The 9,331-nt window shown below is 39.3% G+C and overlaps 1 protein-coding gene and 1 long non-coding RNA gene across 6 annotated transcripts in view; one reads left to right on the forward strand and one right to left on the reverse strand.

The window, feature by feature from the left end:
- Window positions 1–9,331, forward strand: part of LOC128248883 (uncharacterized) — a 47,719-nt gene that overhangs the window by 22,312 nt on the left and 16,076 nt on the right. The gene's annotated exons all lie outside the window — the stretch shown is intronic.
- LOC106877481 (heparan sulfate glucosamine 3-O-sulfotransferase 5) overlaps window positions 1–9,331 on the reverse strand; it is a 471,645-nt gene that overhangs the window by 6,144 nt on the left and 456,170 nt on the right. The window contains exon 1 of one of the 5 annotated variants that reach the window (XM_014926405.2): window positions 660–914. The exons of the other annotated variants lie outside the window; for them this stretch is intronic. The gene's annotated coding sequence lies outside the window, so the exon portion shown is untranslated. Of the gene's footprint in view, window positions 1–659; window positions 915–9,331 lie in introns of those variants that run through there. 5 annotated transcript variants of the gene reach the window in all.

The raw sequence follows: 9,331 nt of genomic DNA on the forward strand, positions 1-9,331 counted from the left end.
ATATATATATATATACATACATACATATATATATTTATATATAAGGTGCATTGGCAGTAACGTTAGCACGCCGGGCGAAATGCCTAGCAGTATTTCGTTTGCTGTTATGTTCTGAGTTCAAATTCTGCCGAGGTCAACTTTGCCATTCATCCTTTTAGGGTTGATTAAATAAGTACCAGTTACGCACTGGGGTCAATATAATCAACTTAGCCCCTTTGTTCTTGTTTGTCCCTTCTATGTTCAGCCCCTTGTGGGCAGTAAAGAATTAAATATATATATATATATATACACACACATAACTGACTGACGCTGTCTGTCTGTTTGTCTCTCTCTACTTTTCATTCTTACCTGACCTGGTATCTGTCTCTTTTTCTCATTTTGCTTATCACCCTCACAACTTTTCTCTCTCCCTCTCTCATACACATTACACATTCTGTCTCTCTTATGCATAGTCTGTCTGTCTGTCTGTTTGTCTCTCACTCTCTCTCTCTCTCTCTGTGTCTCACTTTCTTTCACTCTACCTTTCTCTTTCATAATAATACAAAAATATATAAAAACTGTAAAACAGCCAAAGCAAAAAGAAATAAAAACAAACCGACAAAACAAAACAAAAAATGACAATAATATCATATAACAACAATAATAACAATATCAAATACTCTTATCTGTGTTCCTAAGTATTTTCCACTCAGTAATCCGGTGTGTTTAGTTAGAACTCCAAAACACAGTCTTCAGCACACATCAACCTGCCTTGTCTGAGAGTCGACTCAACGTTCTGACTCTTGTGGCATTCAAGAAAAAACCAGTTTCAATTTAAATTTTGAACTTTCAACTCTGTAAATATTTTATTATCTTGTTGTTGAAATGATTGGTGCTGTTGTTGTTGTTGTTGTTGTTGTTGTTCTCGTTTTTGTGATACTCTTAACTGCTTGTTAATGTTAATTGTTACTGCTATTCTAAATCACAAAATATTTCATTATCTCATTTCGGTGTTTATATCATACTTCTGCCACCGCCACCACCACCATCATCATCATCATCACCCCAAAACTGCCACTAACACCACCACAATCGTCATTACCACCACCACCACCACCACCACCACCATGACTTATCATCGTCATTGCTGCCACCACCACCACGACTATTATCATCATCGTCATTGTCACCACCCCAATGCTGCCACCACCACTGCTACTGCCACCACCATCACTAACACCACCATGATCATTGTCAACACCACTGCTCCAGTGCTGTCATCACCTTCATCGTCATTGGCAACAAGCTGGCATAATCAATAGAGCATAGCTTGGCATTATTTGTTCCAAATCTTTATGTTCTGAGTTCAAATCCTGCCGAGGTCATCTTTGTCTTTTATCCTTCTGGAGTCAATCAAATAAAGTACCTGTCAATCACTGGGATCAGTGTCATCAACAAACCCCATTCCCTCAAATTTCTGCTCTCATGTCCTAAATTAGCCCCCAATATTTTTGTCTTTATATTCCGTCATTGGTGCTGTAGTTGCTGATGTTAATGTTGTTTAACCTCAGCTCATCCCTGCTTAAGCTGACCTGTAATCAAAGACATCCCAGCTATGACCATCACGTTTATTTCCTGATCACATGGTTCTGGGTTTGGTCCTGCTGTGGAACACCTTAGACATGTCTCTTCTACTGTAGCCCCGGACCAACTGGAGCCTTGTGAGAGAAGTTGGCAGCTGCAAACTGAAAGAGGCCTGTTGAATGTGTGCATGTGCACATATGCATCTATCTGCACAATTGTTTACAACTGCACTTATCCAAATATCACAGAGCTGCAAGTGGTGCCACTGTTGTCATTTCGTGTCAACAAACCATCTTCTGGCTCTGTGTCTTTGAAGATGTGAAATAAGAATCCCCTCCCCCTACCTCCCCTGGGGCTGGAAAAACAGGTAAAGGTTAGCTACAGAAAGAGCACCTGGCTGTAAAACAGTGCCTCAGTAATTAATATATTCATCAAACCCATGCTAGCCTAACCCAGGGCTATAATAAGACATTTGGCCCAAGGTGCCACTCTGTTGGAACTGGCCCTGTAACAACACGGTTGGGAAAGTGAACTCTATGACCACACCATCATACCTGTACTTTATTATTTAGATTTAAATGGGGATGGTCATGGAAAAAAAAAAACTAAACAAAACAAAAATGAATATTTAGGACATTATTCAAAAGCTTCCTTCCTACTTGCAGATGAGGTAGGGTTGTAGTTTGGATAAGATTTAGCTTCTATTTCTAGCAGGGTGCATGACCAGATTCATGCTCCCTCAGTGAGTTGTCACTGTCCTTGTTACTTTTGTTGATATTGTTGTTCTTGGTGCTGTTGTTATGTCTATCTTTGTGTTGTTCAGACACAAATCATGTGAAATGTTCAAATTGTTGTTTTATAAATCCTCAATTGTCTTTTAAAGTTCTACTTTCAACCTGCACATGACAATGGTATAGGAGGTAGTGGTGGTATAGTGAAAATGGTGGTGTTGATGACAGTGTTGATGTCGATAGGCTTGGTGATGTTGGTGATGTTGGTGGTAGTGGTGATGTTGGTGATGTTGGTGGTAGTGGTGATGTTGGTGGTGGTGGTGGTAGAAGTGGTGGTATTTCTGATTGTATTAGTAATGGAAGAAGTGGTGATGGTAGTGTTGGCGGTAGTGGTGAAAGTGAAGGTGGACGTAAAGGTGGTGATGTTCTTGATGGTGGTGGTGGTGGTGTTAACTCAATGCTGTTGATAATTGTTACAGTTGTTGTTGGTGTTGTAGTGCAACCCCTAAAACAACCCTGATCAAACAACCTTTTAAACCCCAACCCAGAAACCCTTTCGTTTTTGTTACATTTTATTCCTCTTAGAGAGTAATACTAAATCCTCGTTTATCTGCAGACCACTTTGTGCATGCCTAGACTTGCAATGTGAACTGCAGTCAATGCACTTTGATGGTCTGGACATGTTTTCTTTTCTTTTCTACTCTAGGCACAAGGCCTGAAATCTTTGAAAGGCAAAGTTGACCTCGGCGGAATTTGAACTCGGAACATAAAGAGACGAAATACTGTGAAGCTTTTCGCCTGGTGTGCTAACGTTTCTGCCAGCTCGCCGCCTTTTTTTTTTTTTTTTTTTTTTTTTACCCTGTAAGGATGAAAGGCAAAGTCGACCTCAGCAGAATCTGGGTTCAAATTCCGCCAAGGTTGACTTTGCCTTTCATCCTTTCAGGGTTGATAAATTAAGTACCAGTTGTGTATTGGAGTTGATCTAATTGACTGACCTCCTCCCCCCAAATTTTGGGCCTTGTGCCTAGACTAGAAAAGATCTGGACATGTAAACCTGTTGTAGCTGTTTAGCCCTAGGTCGACCCAAATTGAATACCCTTATGGTACACAGGGAGTTGGTTGAGCCCCCTGTATGTCACCCACAAATCTCCTTCAGTTGAATCTTCTTTTACTTGTTTCAGTTATTGGACTACAGCCATGCTGGAGCACTGTCACGAAGGGTTCAGTTGAACAAATTGCCCCCCAGGGCTTATTTGTTTTTTTAAAGTCCGGCGCTTATTCAATTGGTCTCTTTTATTGAACTGCTAAGTTATGGGGGATGTAAAAAAACCAACACTGGTTGTCAAATAGCATGGGACAAACACAAAGAGACACACAAACGCACATATTTACAATGGAATTCTACACAGTTTCTCTCTACTGAATTCCTCCAAATTCCTTTACAAGGCATCGGTCAGCCTTGGGCTATACTAGAAGACACACCATCCAACCCATGCCAGCATGGAAAACAGATGTTAAATGTTGAGGATGATAATAAGGTGTTATTTGAGGAAGAGTTTGCTGTGTGACATAGTGGTAATGTTAGTGTTGGCGTATTGGTGGTAGTGGTGTTGGTACAGTGGTGATCATAGCTGAGGTAGTAGTAGTAGTAGTTATAGTATGGCTTGGCTCTCCATTGGTTACAACAATGAGAGTTCCAGTTGATCCAATCACTGGAACAGCCTGCTCATGAAATTGACATGCAAGTGGCTGCGTACTCCACAGACATATGTATCCTTAACATTGTTCTCAGGGAGATTCAGCACGACACAGAATGTGACAGGTACAACTCATTTTTGCTCAGTTGAGTGGACTGGAGCAACATGAAATAGAGTGTCTTGCTGAAGAACAGAAAGCGTTGTCGGGAATTGAACTCATGACTTCCATGGTTGTGAGCTGAATGTCCTAACTGGTAAGTACCACATGCATTCTCGATAGCAGTATAGGTAGTAGTAGCAATATCAGGATTGGTAGTGAGGGTGGTTGTGTTGGTGTTGGTGGTAGTTTAGCTATTTATGAGGTGCAAAAGTCGTTAGGGTGGAGTGATTCGTAGTAGTAGTGAAATTGGTAATAAACAACAACAATAGCACCAACAACAACATTGCTTTTAAAAAAATTGGCCATTGTTATTTCTTTCTATGGAGCACATCATATGTTGAGCAAGTCTTTTGTACACCCAGGCCATGTGTATGTCCTGTGACTGTTAACTAAATGAAGCAAGTGATGATTTTGTTAGCTCTTATAAAAACCTCGTTATTGATAAAAAGATTTTTGTAATTATTTGTAACAAAAATAGCCAACAACAAATGAAAACAAAGTATAAATGCACACACACACACACACACACACACACACACACACACACACACACACACACATGTATGTATGCATACACACACATACATAGGTATCTATACATATATTTATGTGTATATGTGTGTATCTATGTATACACACACACACACACACACACACACACACACACACACATATATATACACACATTTGTGTGTGTGTATATTTTTTCTAATACATATATACATTTATGTGTGTGTGTGTATATATATATGTATGTGTGTGTATGTATGTATGTGTATGTATATATATATATATATATATATATATTCACATGTACGTATGTGTGTGTGTGTGTATGTATATGCGTTTGTGTTTATGTTATTGATCTATCTTGCTTTATCTGTCTGTCTCTCTGTCTATCCAGCCATCCATCCATCGGTTTGGTTGTATGGTTAAAAGTTTACTTTGCAACTATTTGGTCTTAGGTTCAGTCCCACTGTACAACACCTTGGGTAAATGTTTTCTATTCTAGCTCCAGGTTGACTAAAATCTCGTGAATGGGTTTGGCAGATGGTAACCGAAAGAATCCAGTTGTATGCGTGTGTGTGTGTGTGTGTGTGTGTGTGTGTGTGTGTGTGTGTGTATGTTTGCCTCCTTGTCTGGATATCGTATGATAATCGTTAATGTATGTCACTGTCATACAAACAGTGTCATTCATTTCTAATGTTCTGCAAGAACATGTCTTGCCCACAGCTTCTGTTTACCAAATTCCACTCACAAAGTATTAATCAAACCTGAGGCAAAGTTGAGGAAATGGTTCTAACATAGGATTTGAACCTGGAACCATTGATTTGTGATGCAAACATCTTAACCACAGACACACATACAATTTATTTGTGAGGTACACTTCTGACCACACAGGTACACTTCTGATCACACAGGTATACTTCTGACCACACAGGTATACTTCTGATCAAACAAGTACACTTATAACTACACAGGTACACTTATGACCACACAGGTATACTTCTGATCACACAGGTACACTTTTGACCACACAGGTATGCTTCTGATCACACAGGTACACTTCTAACCATGCAGGTACACTTCTAACCACATAGGTACACTTCTGACCACACAAGTACACTTTTGACCACGCACACACAGACACACACATACACTTTAGTGAGAGCTAACAGAGATGTTTAATAAATATTTTGTATGATATTGTGGTCTTGGAAGGGTCATTATGCCAATAATGATAAACACATGCACTGGTTCAATATCACTTCTTTGTTGATAGTCAATCAGTTAAATATCTAATCAACTAATTGATTGTTTGTACAACAATGAATCGGTTGTTGTTAGTCAAAGTTCTTTTGATGCTTGTATGATATTGGCTTTTTAAAGTATAAAATGTCAGAAACTAATATTGGAAGATAACTAGCACAGTGGTGGTAGTGGTTGTTATTGTTGCTGTTGAACTTTAGGGTAAGCTCTGGTTAAGCAGATTTACATTCGAAGATGTTCCCGATGTGGCCATCTCATTTTTATCAAGGACTAGCTAATATATCCTTTCATTATTACAAAAGGTGGGTGTGATTTCTTGCAGTTTGAGGGGTGGCATAGAGACTTAGTTTTAGTTCAACTCATGGTTAACCGCATTGCGAAAAAATGAATAATTATGTTTTAAAGGTTTAAGGGACATGCCTGTGGTGTTTGTAGGGCCTTTGACACAAAACACTTTAAGGTGTTTGAGTAATCACGAGAATTTCAACAGTTTGGGAGACTTTGACTGCCAAAAATTCTAATTTTGGCACAAGGCCATCAATTTTGGTGTAAGGGCTAAGCTGATTATACCAGGACCAGTGTTCAACTGGTACTTATTTTATTGACCCCAAAAGGATGACAGGCAAAGTCAACCTTGGCAGAATTTGAACTCAGAATGTAAAGTTAAAAGAAATGCTGCTTAGCATTTGGCCTGGTGTGGTAACAATCCTCTCAAATTTCCACAATAATAATAATAATCTTTTCTACTATAAGCACAAGGCCTGGATTTTGTAGGGAGGGGGCAGTTAATCACATCGACCCAGTACGCAACTGGTACTTAATTTATTGACCCTGAAAGGATGGGAGGCAATGTTGACCTCGGTGGAATTTGAACTCAGAACATAGCAGTAGATGAAATACTGCTAAGCATTTCACCCAGCATGCTAACGATTCTGCCAGCTTGCAACCTTAATAATAATAAAAAATTTAGGTGCAAGACCAGCAATTTTGAGAGGAGTAGGGGGCAGTCAGTATTGTGAACCCCAGTACTTGATTGGTACTTAATTTCATCAACCTTGGTGAGATGAAAAGCAAAGTTAGTCTCAGCAGGGTTTGAACTCAGAACATAACGAGCTTGAACAAATCTGACAAAGTATTTCCCCCCATATTCTAACCATTCCGTCAATTCAGAGCCCTGTCTCCAATATGGCTGTGTGTCTTGAAATTCAGTGGGCGGAGGGTGAGTCAGTTCAACCAATATCAGCATCTTGTATCTCGGTACTCGACTGGTATGCGTTTTATTGACCCAGGATGAATGAAAGGCAAAGCTGACCTCGGTGAGACTAAATAAATAGAAAGCATTTGTATTCTGTCTGATGCTCCAACGAACTTACCGATTCCATGTTTCCTCTTAGAACATGTGATAGCTTTTGAATAGTCGACCTTCTTTTTAACTGAAGTTAGCACTTGATGAACCCGCTGTCTGCTTTGTCTGATAGCTACACAATATATATATATATATATATATATATATATATATATATATATATATATATGCTTATACACATCCATAGAGCTACACAGGCATTCCATATATATATGTGTACACACACGCATATATAAATACACACACATACATAAATACAAACATACATATACGCACACACATAACTACAGATTTTATTACATTTTATCTTATCTTTGTGGTATTTTTATTCACTTATATATGTGTAAATTATGTATATGTGTGTGTGTATATATATATATATATATATATGTGAGGGTGTTTTATCTGTGCTATAAGCATGACAGCTAACAGTCTCCTGCTTAGATAACACTCATATTGTAATGAGACTGATGATGATGCCGACAGCGAAGATGAAGATGATGATGGTGATGATGATGATGATAACAACAGCCTTAATGAAGCCATCTTGTATAGGGTGTCAGGTGTTGATATAAATATCACTTGCAACGCCATTGTATGTGTGCACACACACACACATGCACATATTCATACATATGGTTATAAACAGAGTAGTTACTTCACGTATGTGAATGTGTCTGCGGCTGCTTGTGAGTGCTACTGGTAACATGTAACCCAGTACAACCTGGTGCATGGTCAGGTTATCAGTGACTAAACTGGCAAATGGTGACCCTCATCGTGTAAGCTTGAAGAGGTTGATTCTGGACACTTAAAAGGATGATAAACAAGACCACCCAAAGGATGGATGAACAGAAGTGGGAGAATCATTGTTCATCCAAAATGAGGACAGAGGCACATGAAATATCCCTGTGTATGTTAAGCTGCAATTTGGAGTGACGGGGGATGGTGCGCTTTCTGATTGTTCATGGCAAGAATGAACAATTCCTTGATGTCACATAACTCTTCTCCAGTATGACTGTACTTATTTACAGTATTCATTCAGGGTGGGTTGAGCTGGTTCCTGCCAAAGAGTTCACCATGTTTCTCATGAATGTCGACCACATCTGATGGTCAGTCACAGCTGAGGCTGTAAAGTAATGCTTCTGCTTGCAGCCCACAAGTCCAGCTTGTAAATTTGTCCACTTCCCCATTGGGAGAGCAAGTGGACACTGTAGTTGTCATTTGCTGTTGAGATGTAGAGGTCATGTTTGGATTTTCAGTGAGAGAAGTTCACATGTGGTTACATGCACGACTGTTCACTGAGATATCAAACAAAGAGAATACGCATGTCTCTGAGGTACGTGTACAACGATTCAGTGAGTGTACATATGTATGTTTAAAACTGGTGTCATTGTCTATGTTGAGTTCATTTATGTCCCTTGACACACTTAGCAGTTCAACAGACAGATATTGATAATTTCAGAACAAGACTAACATAAGCATGAGGGGCAATGGGGGGTGGTGGATGTGTGTGTACAATATGATAGAATAACAGCCTGGAAGACAGTGCTCCAGCATGACCTAGGACGAACAATTGAAATCAGTAAAAAGGAAAAGAAAACACACACACACACACACACACATACACAAACACTCAGGCATACACACACCTTCATGTGCACATATGTGTGCATGCACGCACACACACACATTTAATTCCATGAAAGCCTTTCTGAAATACACAGAAGGGTCAGCAGATAGATTTATATCAAGACTTCGTTATCAGTTTTACCTTTTGGCTATCTTAGTTATTACAGACTCTTGAGAAGTCTCAGACTGCAGCTGACTGCCAAAACCTTATTTAAAATCCATGCGATTGGTCAATGTTTTATATGTATGGCAGATGAAGTCCAACTCAACGGAACAATTTGATTGGCCAATGTAATATAGATAGACACATTGGAGAACTGTGTGGCCTTTTGAGGAGTCAGGGCCATAAACTTACTTGAATATATTGTAGCATGTATGTTTACAGCTATTTCTTACATAACAAGATGCTATCCCC

The sequence above is a fragment of the Octopus bimaculoides genome, chromosome 10 (assembly GCF_001194135.2).
Source record: "Octopus bimaculoides isolate UCB-OBI-ISO-001 chromosome 10, ASM119413v2, whole genome shotgun sequence".
In the NCBI taxonomy this organism is placed as follows: domain Eukaryota; kingdom Metazoa; phylum Mollusca; class Cephalopoda; order Octopoda; family Octopodidae; genus Octopus; species Octopus bimaculoides.